General features: G+C 32.5%; 1 long non-coding RNA gene across 1 annotated transcript; it reads right to left on the reverse strand.

The window, feature by feature from the left end:
• Positions 1–17,270: 17,270 nt before the first annotated feature.
• On the reverse strand, positions 17,271–20,247 carry LOC125827762 (uncharacterized). The gene is made up of 2 exons (XR_007443011.1): positions 17,783–20,247; positions 17,271–17,640 (listed from the first exon to the last, which is right to left on the reverse strand). It is a non-coding gene; the product is annotated as an uncharacterized LOC125827762 (long non-coding RNA).
• Between the last annotated feature and the right edge of the window lie 1,172 nt (positions 20,248–21,419).

Raw genomic sequence — 21,419 nt, forward strand, 5'->3', positions numbered from 1 at the left:
TACCAAATAAAGACGGAACATTACTAACTATTTGAAATAATTTTATGACACACAAATCTTATAGAAATATGGCAATTTTTATTTGTCTTGGGGGGCGGAGGAATTGAAATGATATAAACATGTTTATTTATTTCCTTGTCCAAAAGAATAGCTTGTATTACTCAAATATCTCTTGTTCGATTGTAAATTTTAAAATTTCTATTAATTTCTTAGGAAAAATTGAGGTTTAGCGAGTTAAAGTCTCGAAATTTGATCTGATTCAATTTTTGAGAACTTGAGTATATTTGAAGATCTAAATTTTAAAATTTGATTAAACAGATATTTACAGATAAATTTCGAAATCTACTCTAAAATTATTGGTCAAACACTACATTAGTTAATATTATTTAATAAATTTACAACCTAATAATACACGTTGGATCTAGTTGTTTGATTTATTTATTTTTTAATTGAAAGGAAGAAAAGGGGAAGATGCTAATACAAGATATTTAGAATCTTGCACTTAAAGATTTGATCCCTTTTATTATAATCTTTGATTTGATGCTCATCTTTTAGTTTCATACCTTTTAAATTTTGCATGTGTGATCTTCTTAAAGCATAATTAATATCAAATTAGATAAATAAAATGGTTTGTGATAAATCGATGATTGGTGTTAAAAATATCTTTAAGTATAATGTATACTCTTAATTTATATATCAAACTTAATTAATTTCAAATTGAAATGCAGTAGATGTTAATCATCAAAACAAATTATCACGGAGTTTATAAGGGAAAAACTTAGTCAAAGTAAAAAAATTGTTTATCTTTAATTTATGAGTTTAATTTGTATATAACTTATAATTTGACCAATTTCTTTTTTAATTATTTCATCTCTAATGTCTTTTGTTATTTGAAATACTCTTTAAAAGATATAATTGTTAATATATTTTTTCTTAATTTTTAAATATAAAAATATTTTAATCAAAAGATCCTAAGGATTTATTATTAGTTTCGACACTATTTATTTTAGCCTAAACTTCAATTTATTTTCTCTTTGAATTAGAATTTAGACCACATTATGTTAAGTTGAAAAAAATAATTAGATGTCAGACTAGAATTAGAATTATTTTCTTGAGTCAAATTCATCGCCTAAAACCCTATATCATAATGGCTTTTAAATTAAATTAAATAATCTCCACAAAATGTGGAAATTGTCAAAAAGACATTAAATAAAAGTGGGGGTCCATTGACTTGAATGATTTTTTTTACATTTTTTTTTCCATATACACATTGGAGCCGGACTAAATTTGAATTGCGTCGGAAAGTCCCACTTTTAGCTTAAAACACTCCCTAATTAAGACAAGGGTAAATCACATAAATATGCTATATTAAAAAAATATTTACCATCTATAGCAATATAATTTTTCTGACTAAATATAATAATTTTTTGAAATTAAAAAATTGTACAGTCTATATTCGCTTTGCCTCTTTTTCTGCCCTTTTTTTTCTCTTCTTCCTCTGCTTCTTTTTATTTTTCTTCTTCGTCTCTTTTTGTGTCATTCTATATCTTCCTCCTCTTCTTCTTATTTTTATTCTTCTTCTTCTTTCAAATTTTCATTTAAAGAACTCCTCTAATCAGTTTTTACCCATAATTTGCAATTTTCACCCAAAAATATGAGATAAAAGGAACAGAAAAATCAAAAATTTGTACAGAATTAAGTTTTCAAGCAGAAATTTCAAATATCTAAAATTAAAACAGCAAAAGTTCACCATTGATGGTTATTATAAAGCTTCAAATTTTGAATTCATTATTTGAATTTTATGAATTTGTGATTAGTTTCCATTCATATTTAATTCAACTTTAATACGTGTGTAATACTTTTTAATTCAAGTTTAATTCATTTGGCAGTTTATTATGTTTCTTCATTTCTTACGATTAAATTACTTGTCTAATTAATTATTGATACAAGTTTTATTTAGTCTACGAATCATTGACTGCTCTTTCGTTTGTATTAGATATGTTTCATAATTGTATTAAAATTGTATTAAAATCATGAACAATACATTTAAAATACATATTGCGAATTTCACTCCCCTTTTAATGATATCAACTAAAATAATTTAGGTGACACACTTATAATACATTTATAATACATATTGCAAACATCACTCATGTTCTTAGTGACACAAACCAAAAATAATTTACAAGACACATAAAATACTTGTTTTATTCATGAATAATACAAGTTTAATTCAATCTATAGATTATTGTCTTGTCTTTCGTTACTTACACTTTTCATTCATTCTTAATTCTCTCTTCTAATTCAATTTTAATTTTGTATAATACATTTTTAATGCAAATTTAATTGTATAATACTTTGATTAGTTACGTTTTTTTATTCATGCTTAATTCTCTCTTCTAATTCAACTTTAATATTTGTGTAATACACTTTTAATACAAGTTTAATTCATTTTCAGTTTATTGGTTTATTTGTTACGATTGGATTACTTATTTAATTCATTATTGATACAAAATTTATTCAATTTACAGATAATAAAATGCTCTTTCATTTGCTACATCATTGATCAGCCAAGGATTGGAGAGATCGAAAAAGAGCTCATAAAAAAGTTTGTAGAGAGAAAGAAAGGAAGAAAGAGTGCGAGAGAGAGAAAAAAAGAGCGAGAGAAACACAATTTAATAAAATACATTGTATTGTTATATATTGCTATAAATGGTAATAATTAAAGAGTACATTTAAAATAAGTAATTATTTTTTAAAAGGGATCCACTCAAGTAATTAACCCTTAAGACAACTTCATACACCAAAGAGACTCAAACCCAATACCTCTTGGTTAAGAGACGAGAAAGTACTTACGACTTCACCACAACACTTGTGGGTACCGTACACGTGGCATATTACTAGAGATTTTGTTTATATGAGTGGTTGAGAGGTGCTCTAGAAAAATATCTAACGTTCATTGAAAACGAACCATAATTGATAATTTAAATCTAAAAAAAATACTAAAAATTTATCAATAATGATTTATTAGTTAATTACGTCAATATTAATTTAGATATTATTTTTATCGAATGAATTATTGGCTCGTGATTCAAATTGTTTAATTTTCATAATAAATGAGTCGATAATTTGATAACAAAAATGACTTAATTTCAATTATCATCAGTGTCACTAACAATCTTCTAGCCCTTTGTTTATCTATCGAAGAGATCACTAAAACTTCAATTCAATGTTTTTCTTTAAATTAAGTGTGTGTGTTTTTTCTCTAAATTTACGTTTTAATTCAAATCAACAAGTTCAATTAGCACAAAACAAATAAAAGTAATTGAGCAATGACCATGAGTACGAATAATTAACATGATATCCACGTTTTGTTGGAACATAGATCGTTTGGTACCTAACAATTAAGATATCTTGATAAATGGATTTGAACTTTGTTTCATGTAATATCTAATCGTAATAATTAAATTGATAATTGAACCGTACCAATATATGATATATTAATCGGTTTTGTAATGGTTTAACATATCTACGAACCAATAATTGATAAGCAGAACTAATAACATTTAAAATCGAATTGAACTATCCGATAAATATACTGGTGATATGGTGACTCTTCATAAATAATAGGGGTGTTACTATATTATCCTTTGACTTTATTAAATTTAATATTTTGATAAAGGTGTTAGATGATAAATAATATTTAATAACAAAGGTAAAATAGAGATAAAAAAATAAATTATCTTTTGATTTTTTAAATTGAACAACTATTTTTAGTATAATAGATAGTTATTGTTAAACGGAAGGAGTATCAGAATGTATAATAGAGTAATTAAATGGCGGAATTCTCTAGAAAAATAAATTAAGAAATAATAAGTAATGGAAAAGAGAAATAATCCTATGATCCCACCATATAAAAAAGGATTTTAATAATGTAATATAATAAAATTTAAATAGCAAACAAAATAAATATTATAATTAAAATAATGTAACAAAATACGATTGGTGACAACCATCCAAACAAGCTGACAGATCATCAGTGTCGGCCAATATTTAGGGGCGGAGCCATGTGAGTTCGGTAGAATTCAATAGAGTTTATTTAAATAATGTATTTGTATTGATAAATTTATTAAATAATATAAATATTAAATTTAGATCCCAATTATTATTACTTAAAATCTCATTGTAAAGTTGATGGTGACAAATGGCAGGTTGCAAGTATCCAATGAAATTAGTTGAGGTGCGCAAAAATTGGCTCGAACACCACAATCATAAAAAATAAAAAAATAAAAAAGAACTTCATTATAAAATTCAAAATTCATAAAGTTGGAATTCTAGTTTTTCCTATGTCTATGTTACTGAGTGTCGGTCTATGTCGTTGGACGTCTGACTTTGTGGCTAGGTGTCGCTCGATAAAGATTTGAAATTTATGGGTTCTTGAAGCTCAATTTGATTTGAAGTTATTGTTTTGCTTGGACATGCATTTAGATTTCTTAAATCGTATTTTTTCTCATAAACATGAATACCCCACAAGTTGTGATATTTTAAGAAATAAAATTCAATTCTAATATAATCTTATCAAATGAGCAAATCATGATCCCTAAATAAGATATCAATATATCCTATGACGCTTCATTGATACATCATATATATTTCATAATTCCTTTTTATAAATGAATGTTTGCTATTATATCTATATAAAATTTGAACTAGAATTGAAGGCAAGGCCAACTCTATCAACAAACGAAAAATTGAATAATAATAAAAATATATAAATAAAAAGAAAAAAACTTTAAATTATTTCGCAAAATGACAGCAAAAGTAAGCAAAGTGGTTGTCAATTGTGACATTTCACTAATGTTATATCTGCCACATCTATCTAATGGGCAAAAGTCGTAGGTAAAAATAAATATTCATATTCAATAAAATAAAATAATTTAAATAGTCTTTTGAAAAAGAAAAGCCAAGTGAAGAATTATTTGCATTGCAAAAATCAAAATGAACTCATCGAATAAACGAATAAATAAAAGAAGTTATTCAAAAAATATTTTGAAAAAATTGTATAAATACACAACTTAAAATATCATAATCTCTAAAATTTTCTATTGTTTCAAAAAAATACAAAAAAAATTCTCTCGAAAACATCTCTCTCATTAAATAATATTTTATTTGTAATATCGAATAACCAAACAATGTATTCGGAAGCAATGAAAAATTTGAGATTTTTGTAAAACTTTTGGGATAAAATGTAATTAGCCCCAAACGTATAGGAGTGCCGGGGTGCTAAATAAGACTTTTTGTTTTTCTCACATTCGATTGAAATTCTGATTATGACAATTTAACTTTATTTTTTTATTTTTAAATTAACTCAAACAACTAACACTAATTAGTTTGATGTCAAACATTTAGGAGTAATTCAATAAGTTAAATTTAAAATAATAACATACTCTTTCACCAATTATATTTCATACATCCAACATTTTTTATCAAATTTAAAAATTGCTAGAATTAATTAATCCATATATCAACCATGGACTACAGAGTACCTTTTATCTTCTTCTTTTTTCAAAAACAATCTAAATCTAGATGTTATTTCCCTCTTCTTCTTTTTCCTTTTTTCTTAACCTACACAATTTTTTTTTATGGTTCTATCTGGTGTATCGTATCCACATTAAAACCCGATCAATTTAGTTTCACGTTGGGTAGGGCCACATTTTGGGGTAACACTTTCTCGACCTCTAATTAAGGAAAGAAAAATATCATCCACTATATCATATTCTTTAATCGTAACATACACAGCTTGCTCATGCACTACTACGATTAATTTTTTTTATTTTTTTTTGACACCTCACGTACACATGTAGTTTGTGAAAGGGTAAGAAATAAAGACAGGTTGGGGACCCAATAAACTGCCAAATGAAAATAAATATCATACTAACAAACAAGTTGGAATTTGTGGAAGAGAATAAAAAAACTTGCGTGTTTCTACCTTTATCGTTTTATTACAATGTCTCCAAAATTAAATGCACGTTTCATATTCATTTATTTCTTAATTTATTATTTTTTCCTTTTCTAGAAATAATAAATAATTTATTCTAAATTACTAAATAAATAAAAAATGAAAAAACATTTGTTCTTGGAGGAAGCATCACAAGTTCCACTATCTCAAAGATTGCACATTGAATAAGTTTTTTTTTTTTGGTTTATGTCAAATTCTTTAAGAGATTTTGGTTTTTATACGTAAAATCCAGAAAGAATCCTTACATAGTTATTATTTTTATTTAAATTGTAAAATTTTATTGAACTGTTTAAACATCAATAAGATTAACTCGGTCTTATTATTTATATATATAATAAACATTTAATTAAAATTTGAATAGATTACACGTTGATTGAAAAGATATAAGAATATAATATGATAATTAAAATGAAAGGGATGGAGTAATAAAGCACTAGGATTTTGTGGAAGAGAATTCTTTTTTCTATTCCATTATTCGAAAAGAAGAAGAATAAAAGCTCACAATATATCCCTCAACATTACTCTGTGAAATTGGCTCAAGATTGTAGGTTAACTATCCTAATGAGGAAAATAAAATAGAGGGATTTAATTTTTAAGTCAATATCATTTTAAAACATATGAGCAAAAATTATTGGGTTCTGTCAAATCAAAGCTAGCATAGAGGCTTCGACATAATAAAGAAGCTAGAAAAGAAAAGTGACACCTTAGTTATAAGAGTCTTTTAAAAAGAGATATTGATAACAAATAAATAAATAAATAAATAAATAAATATATATTAAGTTTATGCTAGTTTCACACTCCAATTATCACTTATTTTCTTTTATAAAACATCTTGAAGTCTGACTTTAGGCCACCAATAGTATTGAGTCAGCCCCTGATAATCTGATATAATTAATGATAGAATAACTACGAACTCATTATCAAGAATGTCTAAGATTTCCATTGTATAAAAGAACATGCTAGAAATATTTTTTCTTATTTGTTTTAAGTCATGTATTTGCTATACTCCTGGGGGAGCACTCTCCAGGGACATAACAACATTCTGTCACCGCGATCTTAGGGCATTGGATTAGGATTCCCCCACCTCATAAAACTTAATAATTTTAAACCATTTAATCTAATGTAGGAATTATTATTTTTTTGGTGGAAACTGAAATTGAATCATAAATTGGTACACATACCTGGTAGCACTGTTCACAGCAAGTCTCTTCAATAAAATTAAAGCAAAAACTGAACATAAATTCTTTTTTTGAGTGATATTCAAACGATTAAAGATGTTAACGGAATAATAATCTCAGTAAAATTGCAACATTTTTTAACAATTTCATAATTCGTATGTCCCTCGTTGATTAGGAAGATTTTATCTTTTCACCTTCTAGTGGGCTAACAATGAGGATTGGACTGACACACACAAGAAAGTTGGGCCACAAGACATTGTCTATAAACGCAAACCATGATCCAAGTGTCATTTATTCGCCTCAAGCTAAAATATTTACACAAGTGAGAATGAACAATCCATAAAAAAACTATAGGAAAAACTAAACATAAATTCTACATTCAAACTAGCAAAGATGATAACGGAATAATGTTCTCAACAAAACTGCTAACATATTTAAACACTACACTAGGAATCTTGCATTGTCCAACAAAACTACTAACAAATCTGAAGCAAAAAGGCTTTGAGGAAGAGGAAAACAGAGAAACAGGGGACTAGAACCTCGAACTCATAAGCTTCAACTTCTGGCTTTGCTGACACTACCATAAGTCAATTTCAGATTTGATATCAAAATTCTACCCCAATTGTTACATCAAGCTAAAATATTATTCATAGTATATTTCTAACACCAATTGGTAAGCCATGAGATATATCAATCTAGAACAAAAACTGAATAAAAATGCACAAAATCCATAAAAACAACTATAGCAGAAACCAAACATAAATTCTAATGACAAAACTGCTAACATATTCAAACACGACAAGAGGACTCTTGTTATGCCAACGTCTACATTCAAACTAGTAAATACTTTAATGGGGTAATATTCTCAACAAATTTGCTAACAAATGTTATATTGGCATAAGGTCTCTTGGTTATGTTGCTATGCTCAGTAAATCTTATGCAATTAACTGGCATTGAAGCAGGAGCACCCACTACACTCGTTGTTGCAAAAATATACGCGTTCTTTGTCTTGTCATACATCTTTTCTGTTCCAAGCAATGCAGCAACGACATCAATATGCACAGGCAAGTTTTCTCTACTAATATAAAATTTCTCAAGAGTAATATATACCTCCTTTTTAATGTCCACATACCCAAAATATTGTTGATCAGAGTTCCTCTTGATGCAATAGATAGCCAATTTTCCCCAAATTGCAGTATCCATGATACTTAAATGACTGAAATAAGTTTGTGGTGGCGGTAAAACATAACCAAACTCCTCATCTGCAAAGTTGAAATAAACCATATAATGCTCCGGCCAACCCAAATAAACAACTCCATTAAGGTAAATGCATTCATCACCAAAATCATCACATGAGATACTTCTATATGTAAACAAATCAATTTTTCTCCAAGTCGAGTTGGTTACTCCTAGCGTTAGAATTTTGGCCTGAAACGTGTAATCACGAGTAAACAAAAGTAGCAATTTGAAGTTTTCCGTCACCTGATCAAACCCTAGAACCAATTTATCAAATGGACAATTGAAGTTTGGTGTAATTCTTAATTCTTCATTCACGTAGGTTGGGAAAACTTTTATCTCCCTTGTGGTGACATTGAATAAATAAAGTTGACTATCTTTATAGCTATACAAACAAACAAATCCATTGCAATGATTCGAACAAATAGCCATATCTTCATCGTTAAAAAAATAATCAAGTTGTAACCATAAATCTATCGATTCATGACCTCTACCCCAATGCCTTTTGGGACGTGTATTGAATTGAAACAAAAGTCGGGAGGCTGAAGGGCGGACTTGAGAACGAGCATAGTGTAACCGGATAATATTGGGATCTTGCATAGTAGTATTCCAAGCTTTAGAAATACACTTGAATCGCATGAAAGACTTAGCTGGAAGATATGTTAGAATCTCCGATACTATGTCATGAGACAAATGTTGATCATGAGTCTCCATAACTCTAAGGCGAATGAGAGAAAACAAGGGAATGATATTAATGTAAATAGTAGTCTATATAGGCCATAAAATATTGATTAAATTTTACCTCTCCTTAATAGTTTAGAATTTGAATTAAAAAGAGATCCTCTTTGACGCAAACACTATCCCCAAAAAAAAAAAAGTTCAGAATTTGAATTAAAAAGAGATTCTCTCTGAAGTTGAAATAGGCCACACTATCGTTCCAAGAGTACCAATAAACAACCTCATTGAAAAAAATACATTCCACAAAATAATTAAATGCTCTACTACCATTAATCTCATCAATCACATCGATTTTCCTCCAAGATGAATTAGTTTCTTCTAGAGTTAGAATTTTGCCCTTAAATCTACATAGAAGATTTGAGAAAATATGAAGCAATTTGTCGTTTCCGTCAAATCCCAAAAACAACCTTGGTTGCTTAGTAAATATCTGACGTGATAGTATATCCTCATTCATAGAGGATGAGAAAGGTTTTATCTCCTTTGTGGTGACATTGTATAAATAAAGTAGATTATGTTTATAACTATACCAACAAACAAGGCCCATTGCAATTATTCGAGCAAATACTATTCTCAGAAAAGCAATCAAGCTCTAAGGGAAATACTTCAGATTTACTTGGATCCGGATGACAGGACAGACACTACCTAAAGGAGGATATGTTCTGAGTTGAAATAAAAGTCGGGTGGCTGAGGGGCGGGTTTGAGAATGAGCATAGTGGGATTGAATGAAGTTGGGATGTTGGGTCGAAGTATTACACGCTTTAGAAATACACTTGAATGCATAAGAGATTTAGCAGGAAGGAATGTTAAGATCTCAATTAGTATGTCATCAGAACAAAATTGATGCGTCTCCATAACTTTGAAAGAATGGGAGGAATAAACCTAATTAATTACAAAGCCTTATTAGCACATAAGAGACATATATAGCTCGGATTGAAAGACTTAGTTAGGGTTGACTACAATTATTAATCACTAAAAACACAACACATTTTGGGTTATTTTTTCTATGATATTTAGCATTGCTTTTTACCATGTTTAATTGGCATTTTTATTTGTAGTATAAATAAATAAATTCAGAAGCAAAGCTAGATTATTTAGTTTATGAATTCATAATTTTATTTTATTTAATGGGTGTTGAATAAATTAGTTATACAATTGTTGTGTATGATTTTGGCAAACTCAATAGCTTTGACTCATATCTATATATATTAATAAAAATTTCAGTAGCATTGAAGACTGGTAACTCAAATTCTATCACAAGTTATGGACCAATTTAAATGGTATATTGTCGTATATTACACGATTCACTCTCGCTAATTTTAGTATCGATATTCGATTTAACTAGACAAAATTTAACGTCGACGATATAAAGAATGGATTCAAAACATGTCATCCCAATCCGGCGTGTACTCAATTCTAGTAAAAGAGGGATAATTCAAACTTAAAATTTGAATCTCCCAAATTCAATTCTAATACAAGGAAAAACTAAGAAATCATCACAATTTTATAAGTACAACTTGTATAATCTAAGGATAAAAGCATGCGTTCACGTGAACTCATACCTTCTTTATAGATGTGTGCTTGAGAGGAGGCACTAACCACACATGTCGCTAAAACATGCCCTTCCTTCGTCTTGTCATCAATACTTTCTGCTCCGAGCAATGAAACTGCAAAGTAATTTCCTGTATCGGACAATTTCACTTCTGAAATGTAGATTTGACACAAAATACAGTGAAGGGGGGATATGAAATACAGTGTACTAATTAAGGATCCAGGTGGATTCGAACCACCGACCTCTCGAATGAAAAAACATTGAGCGCTCCCCCAAAGACGAGCTCTTGGATCCATCAGACACAAACTACATATAACATCCCAAGGTATATGTCGGATCCTCCAAAAGCAGCACAGTTTTTAAGAACCCAAATGTGGCAGAGCATTTTCAAGAGGTTGAACTACATAGGAACTAGGATACCAATATTATTTCATTATGCCAGTGATTAACAAGGTAAAATTGCATCGATGCACGCCGATGCATATCATGACGCTGAAAATTAATAGAAGTGTCCAATTTGCAAGAATAACAAGGCGCCAATTTCTATCGAAAAAGTAAATAAAACGTACAATACAAGTAGCACATGGGATGGCCTCTTTAGCCTTAATTTGTAATTCCAAAAGCAATCCAAAAAGATGGCATTGACTGAAACCTATTACAGCTACCATGACAGATTATTATATTTATAATCAGTAATATATCGACACTTGCAATAATAAGGAATCTATATCCCAGAGCTCAGAAAACTATACTACCATAATACCATTACACAATATTGGTAAATAAAAGTTCCCAACATGCCAGTTCTAATTTACACAGACAACTTGAACTCAAATTATCCCCAAGACTGGCAAAATTATTAACAATGATCCCGAATTTGACATCATACATTAAAGGAAAATTTAACAAGCTCACCAATAACAATCACCGCCAAGCCAGTACTAATACTGTATCGAAAAATACACTGCCATGACTCAATAGACATCAGGCACCCAGATAAATTAACACAACCTACTGGCAAAGAGTCTATGCCATCAATAATAGTGTCTTACGAAGAAACACCTAAACATTTGGAATTGCACCGAGAATAAGAGACGAACTTGTTAACATTCACAAAAACAGTAGGAATGCGGAGTTTGCACACTGCACAAAACTTCATCCTCTGAAGAGCAGCACCAACATAAAACACTGTCAGATCTGCTCAAAACACCATCTGTCACAAAATCTAATCAAACAAAAATTGGCGAAAATATCCTAATGTAGATTGTAACACTCACATGTATATAAACAACAAAGTGCAAACCCGAGGGTTGTAAAATGGAAATAAATTGCATATCTAACAACAGTGCATAAAGGAGAACAAAAATTTACTGTATCAAAGAAGAGGGACAAAAATTTGCAGAACAACACACATATCTAAGACAACTGGATTACCTCAGTATGATAAAGCAGGTGATCCATCATTCAGGAGAGCTAAAAGTCAACCGTGGCGCACGGCTCAGACCACTCAGCCAGGAGGGACTCCCACCCCTGCTTGTTTGTTTCATTCAGAGATTAGCAGAAAGGCTTGTAATAGACTGATGCTCCAGATGGCTATAGATCAATCAACCACGGCAACTGTAGACTGACATGGCTTTTTCAGGATGCAGCAGAATGAAAAACCAATCAGTGGTAAGATTTCTGGTAATAGACGGCACCAGATACAACAGAACCAACTGCTTCAGACAAACAAGAGCAGCAGCATCTAAGATTCTTGCATGTGCTATATACAGCAGACATGGTGGATCCAATCTTCAACAGCAAATACAGCAGCAGGAATAGCTTGAACATTTCTTGATACATCCAGAGTAGGCATTTCTTGATACTTCCAGACAAAAGCAGTGGTTTACCTTCCATAAGTAGGAGGAACAGCAGTACACCAAGAGCAGCATGAATCAAGAATTCTCTGGACCTCAGGCCACATGACCAGGCCATTGATAACAATCATGGCCATCAACTATAATCTGATAAGCTTCAATTTGACCTAGAGACACTGAGCTGTTCTAGGCAGAACTTCCTAACTTACCAACCAAAGGGTACCCTCCCAAGGACTACAACAAGAGCACCATAACAACAACATCGATTGAAGTTTGATACAATTACAAAACAGGCAAACAAGCTCCCACAGAACTTGTACACAAGTACATTTAGTTGAACAAGAGCAACTGTCGAAACAGCAATGAACTAGTACTTGCCTAGTCAGAGTTCAATACAACAACCCAGTGAAATCCCACTAGGTGGGGTCTGGGGAGGGTAAATAGTACGCAGACCTTGCCACTACCTCGTGGAGGTAGAGAGGCTGTTTCCAAGAGACCCTCAACTCAAGAACATCAAATCTAAGTGACAGGAGAGATATATGCAAACATAACAGCCAATACAAAAGATAGCGTATAATCAACAAATGAGACAATAACAAGAAAGATATAGAGGGAGTGAAACGCAGTAAACAGCATAAGGCTAGGACTGCTCCAAACGCTAACAACCCAAACCCTCGCAAGGGAAGACAACCCGCTAACCCTACTAACCTTCAACCTTAATACGCGACCTCCACTCCTTCCTATCTAGAGTCATGTCCTCGGTGATGTGAAGCATAGCCAAGTCTTGTCTAATCACCTCTTCCCAATACTTCTTGGGCCTACCTCTACCCCTCCGCGTACCCTCTACCCCCATTACCTCGCACCTCCTCACTGGGGCGTCTGCGCTCCGTCTCTTCACATGTCCAAACCATCTCAGTCTCGCTTCCCTCAGCTTGTCCACCACAGAGGCCACTCCCACCTTCTCCCGGATAACCTCATTCCTAATCTTGTCGCTCCTAGTGTGCCCACACATCCATCTCAACATCCTCATCTCCGCAACATGCATTTTATGAACATGTGCGTTCTTAACTGGCCAACACTCCGCTCCATACAACAAGGCCGGTCTAACTACCACTCTGTAGAACTTACCTTTAAGTTTCGGTGGAATTTTCTTATCACACAATACTCCAGAGGCGAGCCTCCATTTCATCCAAGCAGCCCCAACGCGATGTGTGACATCATCGTCGATGTCGCCACTCCCTTGGATTACAGCCCCAAGATACTTAAAACTTTCCTTCTTAGGAATGACTTGTGCGGCAAGTCTCACTTCCACATCTGTCTCATCCAACACATCGCTAAATTTGCACCCCAAATATTCTATTTTGGTCCTACTCAACCTGAACCCTTTGGACTCCAGCGTTTGTCTCCACACCTCCAACCCTAGTCAGAGTTCAATAAATGCGATAATCAAAATTTCCTATAAACGATTATAATGAAAATATAACTACCATATCCTATCTTGGCTCTTCATCAAAAACCAGCTTTACTAGATTTCTATCATGCTTATCTCATCTGTCGTAGCTAAATCAACCAATTAAAACTAGATGTCTTGAGCTTAGGAGCTTAGAAAATTGAGATTGATTATTAGGCCGAAGTGATTTGCAGCGAAATGAAATACATGCAATTAGTAGTTGGTCTAATTGACCCTCTACGTGAGCCCAATGCATGATCCATTACTAGTTTTTGCAATACATATTCGTTAGTAGTTCAGGAAGCTTGAGGTCCTTATACCAATTTTATGGAACACCTTGCATAAAATCTTGCAACGCTCAACTGACAGTTCTTAGGAACATAATTTTAGTTTCCAACTGGTTTGAAGCATAGCCACGAGTACAGTATAACCTATTAAACTAGCCTCAAAGCCCATACTTTAATCTAGTATGTACAAGTAATCCAATCGAAACCCAGCAAGGCAAAAAAAATTATAACCCATAACCCATACACTCAAAATCCTGGCTCGGCCTGATTGAGGCAACTTGCATCCAGTGGTCGAAGCAGATAAATTTCAGATTGATAAATAACTGAGTGAAATTAAGTATTTTAAGATTGTAAGCCCAGTAGTTCAAATACTAGATGGTATGAAAATAATGATGCTTAGTTAACCATACTAGAAGAGAATTGATGATTGTACCTCTAAGGGAGTGCTGAAATAGAATGTTGATTGTCCATCCCCATAATTAGCAAATTAACATGAGTTACGTCGTCTTTCAAGATGACACAGTTCAGAAATAAACAAGATCAATTCGAGGACACGTAACCACGGAATTGATGAGAGTTATTGGAACCAGGAAAATATAGAAAGTGCAGGAAAAATATAAAGAGACACGACACAGAGAGAGGAGAGCCGGGCAAAACCCCGTACCATCTCCCCTCAGACGCCAAAAATAAATACGTTTATTAGGTACTCGTGACCTGCCATGCGAGCGCACCCAACATGGCAAAGGCCTGGTAACATGAACAATAAAATACCTCACTTTTTCCTCTCATACCCCGATACATCGTTACAGACTCAATCTTTCATCCTCTCATACATAAGCAAGCATAAATAGAAAACTACTAGTGTATATAAATTATTCACATAAACATAAACATTAAATAAAACAATTAGAACCTTAGATGCCCTTCATAGATGAAATTGCAGCATTGAAAGATCAGCAATCCAATCCGTTTGGTTAGGTACCAATTCATTAGCGTCGCAGCTCAATGCGGATCTGCAGCATGTTGAAAGGATTAGCCAGTTTTCAGTTATCAACAACACATAACTTGCTCAAAACAGCTATTAGAGCAAACAATAAGAAGAAATTTAGCTCACAGATAACTCTCTCATAGCTAACGGTACAATCCTCGAAACGGTTGATCAAGCAATTAGTCCATATCCATGAATCTCTGTCAAAAGCTTCAGAACGACAACATCTACGTGAACCGTCGACGGTGCAAAAACAGCTACCACCGATTACCAGCCATTCGACGAACGGTAGGACGAGGTTTTAGTGATTAAAATGAAAAGCAGAATCAAATTGCAATTTATTGAGGGTTAGGGATGAATGGACGATTGAGATTAATTTAGGAATAGGTATTTAACGGTAGATGAGTTAAACCATAAAAGGCGGCAAAGAAGTTTCTCGAGGCAGCAAAGGGTACGCAAATACTTGGGCGGCAAAGCATGACAAAAATGCGGTGAGAGGCTATGGAGCGTGTAGCGTTTTTGGCCACATGACTTTAGATACAAAACGTATCACTTTAAAAATGCATCTGGACAACTAAAATAAATTACACTCTGTGATTCTTCAATCATTCTATTGACTACATTTTTTTTGTTTCATTAAAAAAAATCGGGAAATGATAGTTTTAGTTCCTATCTTATTAGCTTATTGTGATTTTGGTCCTTATATTATTAGACTAAGTATATTTAACCTTTAATTAAATATAGTGAGTAATTTTAGTCCTTGCCTAGCTTAAAGGTGTTAACTTTTGATATTTTCAAAAAATTAGTATTTCGGTAGGTAAAATAAATTATAATTAAATAAGGTTTAAAAATTATTATAAATACATTACAATGTATAGTCAGCTCTCATCTCCGCCATTCGATAATCCTGCATCCCCTAACAACCTACAATATTTATCAAAAAATATTTTATATATTTTTATAATGTGTACGGACAAAAAATATTTATCAAAAAACATTTTATATATTTTTATAGTGTGTTCCTTCAGCGAGTACAAAAAAATAAGTGAGAAATTTACCATATTTTCCTTTCATACCAGAACACACCCTTAGATTAACTCTATTGAGAAAAAATAAAAGGTCAATTAATATCACGGTAAGAAGATTACAATAATTGAAGTTGGCTTTTTTTAAATTACATCTCAATAATACTTTTTAAGAGTCCCAGAGGCAATTCTATGGATTGCAGAAGTCAGGAACCCTTCCAACAGTCTTCTCTCAACAGTAGTTTAAAAAAATTCGTGTACCCAACGAGAGAACAGCAAACTGTACGAAAAACTTTTTAAGATAAAATGGTTAGTACTATATTGTGGGTATATGACATTTGATAATGACCTCATAATTACATAGCCATCAGGTAAGAACCCTAGAACTACTTACTGTAACTATTTATAAACACGACCAGACTTGCGACAAATTTTGAATTTCTGAACATGTTAATTCTACACAAAAAATCAAAAGGACACGACGAATTATTATACATAATACCCCACTTAAATTAGGAATCCAGGTGGATTCGAACCACCGACCTCTCGACAACAAGCATCGAGCGCTCCACCATGAACCGAGCTCTTGGATCCATCCAACAATGAAATTTAGACGCTAGATAATGAATGAAAATAGGACCATTAAAGAAATGACAGCAGCTTTTATCTTAAAAATTCATGGTAATAATAAATAATGAAGTTAAGCTACCATTGGTTTAAAACAAATATTAGGGACATAAATAATAACAACGGTTATTCAAAATCTTAATAGAAATATGATCAACTCGTGAGAGTACAACCATTGGTTTAAAACAAATTTTAGGGCCATAAATAATAACCATGGTTATTCAAAGTCAACAATCTCAATAGAAGTATTGATCAACTCGTGAGTACAACTTTCATGTTACAGGCCCCAAAAAAGGTATAAGAATGTAAAATAATAATAAACACAATTGACTCAAATATCATATTAAAAAGACAAATCTTTCACGACCAAGAAGACACCCCAAGCTACTCTCGACACAACATTGCGGCAAGCACGGACATTTTCTAGAAATGAAAAATACAGAGCCAAAAACCAAATTATCGGTATTCACACAGTTTACCCAAAAAGTAATCACTGTAATATTAAAAATGAAACTTCAAACCATTACGCACAGCAGAACAGCACCTTCAAAAGAAGAGAATTAAACGCACCATCTGGCATTCATGAGAATTGTAACTGTTAATTGTCGCCTTCATGAGAACTGTTAATTGTCCATACATCATGAAAACATGTTTTACATTCCAGTCTAATAGAACTGAAGTCCTGACCTGCAGACAGGAAAAACTTCAATTAGGAAGTAATTAAAATTAAAATACAAACATCATGAAAAGTATCTACACAAATTCAACCAAATATATTTACAGAAATGGAGAAAAAGAAACAAATTACTAGATAAGACAGCTGATTTACCTCGAGTAGCAGCAGAATGCTTAAAGCCTCAGAGAAGAAGTTGGTTATCTGCTACAAGTTTTTTGAGAGCAAGTACTACAGGGGAAAAACTACAGCTTCTGCTCTTACAATAATCTGGTATGAGAACAAGTATCCTGTTCTGAGGAACTATCCTGTTCTGAGAGTTCCTCGCGGAACAGAGAATGGCATACAGAATGACCAGGCCACTATTGCGTCTTACTGATTACACAATACAGCTTCTAACAAGCAACAGCGACAAGTTCAAGTGTCACGGAATCATCAAAATCAAGTAAATATACTCCACTGAAAAAACCAAGAGTACAACTCAAATCTACAACTTCAACAGCAGCAGCAAACAGTCTTCAGATCTTCGACTTCAACAGCAGCAGCAGCTCAAACTTTACTTCAGAACATCACTCAAAACATCCATGCATCAAGAGAGCAGCACTTTCCCATCACAAGTTGAGACTTCAGCCAGCACGAACAAGAAACAAAGATACTCCCAAGTATAATGTTCCAAAAATATCCATCATCAACTGAGATGCGAAAGATCTAACCAGTACATCGGAATTGATTGAACAGTCAAAATCCCAAACCTGCCTAAAAAGGTACCCTTCCAGAGGGCTACAAAAGGGGAGCCATGACAGGAATCTCCCAATGATTGGAACACTTACAACACCAATTAAAAGAAACATAGTTGTTCCCCACTAGAACTCATACCATAGATATTACTGAAAGATATTAACTCCTCTACAATGAATAAAAGGTACTAATTGCCAAGGAAAAAGAGAGCCATGTGATAAAATGAAAAAAGAGTTGCAACACAGCAATCCACAAAGAAATTGAAGATATAATGGTTTGAAGCCTTTCTTATGCCTTGATAATGGTTCTTACACGCAACTTATTTTGAGAAGATGGCTTTTTGAATAACATATTTTATATGTATATTTTATTCACCTAAAGATACCTAATAATATTCAAATAATACTTCAAAATTGAGCTGTTGGAAGGCTAAATAATTATTAGAACGAAGCCCAAGTCCGAACCCAACTATTAGTTGATGCCTTACAGAAGGATTAATGTCTTGTGTAGTTGTTAATATTTCAATTTTTAAAGAAAAAAAACAAGTGCATGACCTCCAATAACAATTAATTAGCGTAAATTTTCTAAAATAATATCATGGTTATATTGCATATCATGCAAGGATAATTGAGAGAAGAGACTTGCCAAAATAATTTATAAAATAGTTTAAAGCTACTTCAATGAAAAGTTAAAGGTGATAAGAAATAAAAGATTAGCTTTATAACAAAACGATGTGGAATAATTCTAAAACTAGCGATTAGAAATAATATGAGTATCAATTAGTGTCTTAGTGATTATAAAGGAAAGTAATTTAGATATGGAAGCTGATATGGAAAGTGTGAATGTAAAATTTCGCGAAGGGATTTAATATTATACCTCTGGTGGAGTGCTGCAGTAGAATCGTTGCTTTGTCCATCGCCTTATTAAGCAAATCAACATGAGTTACTTGTCCATGAAAAACAAGTAACCACTGGATCGATGCAAAAATTGTTGGACGCAGGAGCAGGGGAAGAGCATGAAAAATAAAAAGGACGCGACACACACAGAGAGGAGATCCGGGCAAAACCCCGTGCCTCTCCTCTCCAACACCAAAAAAAATATTTTTATTAGGTTCTTTTGACCTGCCATGCGAGCGCACCCAACATGGCAAAGGCCTGGTAACATGGAACAATAAATACCTCACTTTTTTCCTCTCATACCTCGCACGTCTTCACTCATTCTTTCATCTCTCGTACATATGCATGTATAAATAAAAACTAACGCAAATAAAACATTTAAATAATTATAAACATCAAAATGAAACCATCATAACCTCAGATCCACCATCACGTTCTCTGAATCAACCTTCGGCCGATGATAACCGGTCAAAACTGTTTGATCTGTGACAACGAGGCACCAATTGGATATTCCTTGCATCTCTTATCAAATCTGCAACATGTAAGAAGACTTAGCATGTTTTCAACAGAGGTAATTTGCTTAATTCATCTTTTCCAAGCAAACAAAAACACAAAAAGAATATTTAGCTCACCAATAAATCTCTTGCGAACAAAGGTTGAACAATCGCGGGGATAACACCTCGGTTGCTGAAACGTTAGCTCCAACCTCCACAAATTTATGAAGAACGAACAGATCTGATGCTCCACGATGCTCATCTACCTCAACCCAGCACAAAAAAGTATCAGATTTACCATCTCTTCGTCAACCGTCGGCAAGAGTCGACAAACATCGAACCGTCAAGCCATTCGTCCGGCTAATCACTGTTCCGATACAGAACAACGGCATATCCATATCCAAAACGTAGATCAAGGAACGATCAACACAGATCTGAAGATGAAAATTGAAGAAGATAAACTCCTTAGAAGAGATCTGGAGAAAAGAGGATGTTGGACGTACAGGAAAGAGATACGCATGAATAAAAAGAGGAGGGCGTAATTTATTGAGAAATTTGAGGGATTGAGCGGCTGAGATTAATTTAAGATAAGATATTTAACGGTAGAGATGAGGCTAACCATATGAGGCGGCAAAGAGGTTGACGAGGAATAGGTACCGTAAATAGATGGACAGCTGTTATGGAATAAATTAATTAGTGGGAAGTTTCTGGATGTGTAATTTGAGTAGGACATCTTAACTTTTGTAACGTGTGATAACATGCTTCTCACGTCTAACACAATAATTTCAGAATTTTAGCAATTTTAAAAAATATATATTCAATGTGAAAAAATATAATTAATTTTTATTTTTAGTGACTATGGTGAAAATTATATTTTTAGAAGGAGGAAAATATTTATAGTCAAACAAACTTGCAGTATAATTTATTTAGATGCTTAAATTAAGGTTTACTGAGACTTGGGAGTATTAGATATTTTTTATTTGAAATTTGAAAAAAAACCTTGTGTGTGTAGTCTTAATTGTTCATGTGGATATTTTGAATAATAAGTGAGAATTTAAATTTTTTTAAAAAAGTGTTTGTTAAGTGGATAAATTGATTACTTAAAATATATTACTTTAAAAAATTTATAAACATCAACGACTTAATTTGAATAAATTTGAGATTTTATGGTTTATTGAGGTTGATGTGTAAAATTTAAAATATAACATATTTTTAGTGGTTAATTTATTTACGTATAGGCATTTGAAAACACGTGTAAAAAAATTTAAAATGGAAAGTGTTTAATTAATTGTTTAGCTATACTAAAAATTAGTTCGCATCTGAATGGACGCATACCAAAAAGGGGAACATTCGCATACTACCACTCAAAAATAATTTAATTATGTTTCATAACTATAGTTTGCTAATTTCGATTCATAGCTACATGTTATAGGGAGGAGAGAGACGAGCGAGAGAGGGCAGAGAATGGAGAGAGACGAATTGTATATGTATATTTGTCAAATTGTATATGTATATCTGTCAAATAATTGTATATATGTAACTAATATACATATGTATTTGTATATCTGGCGAGCGAGATTGGGAGAGTGAGGAGAGAGGCTAGCGAAATTGGGAGAGTGAGGAGAGAGGCGAGCGCGAGAGGGCAAAGAGTGGAGAGAAGCGAAC

Source organism: Solanum verrucosum, unplaced genomic scaffold (genome assembly GCF_900185275.1).
Source record: "Solanum verrucosum unplaced genomic scaffold, falcon-dt-bn FXZP01000064.1, whole genome shotgun sequence".
Lineage (NCBI taxonomy): Eukaryota > Viridiplantae > Streptophyta > Magnoliopsida > Solanales > Solanaceae > Solanum > Solanum verrucosum.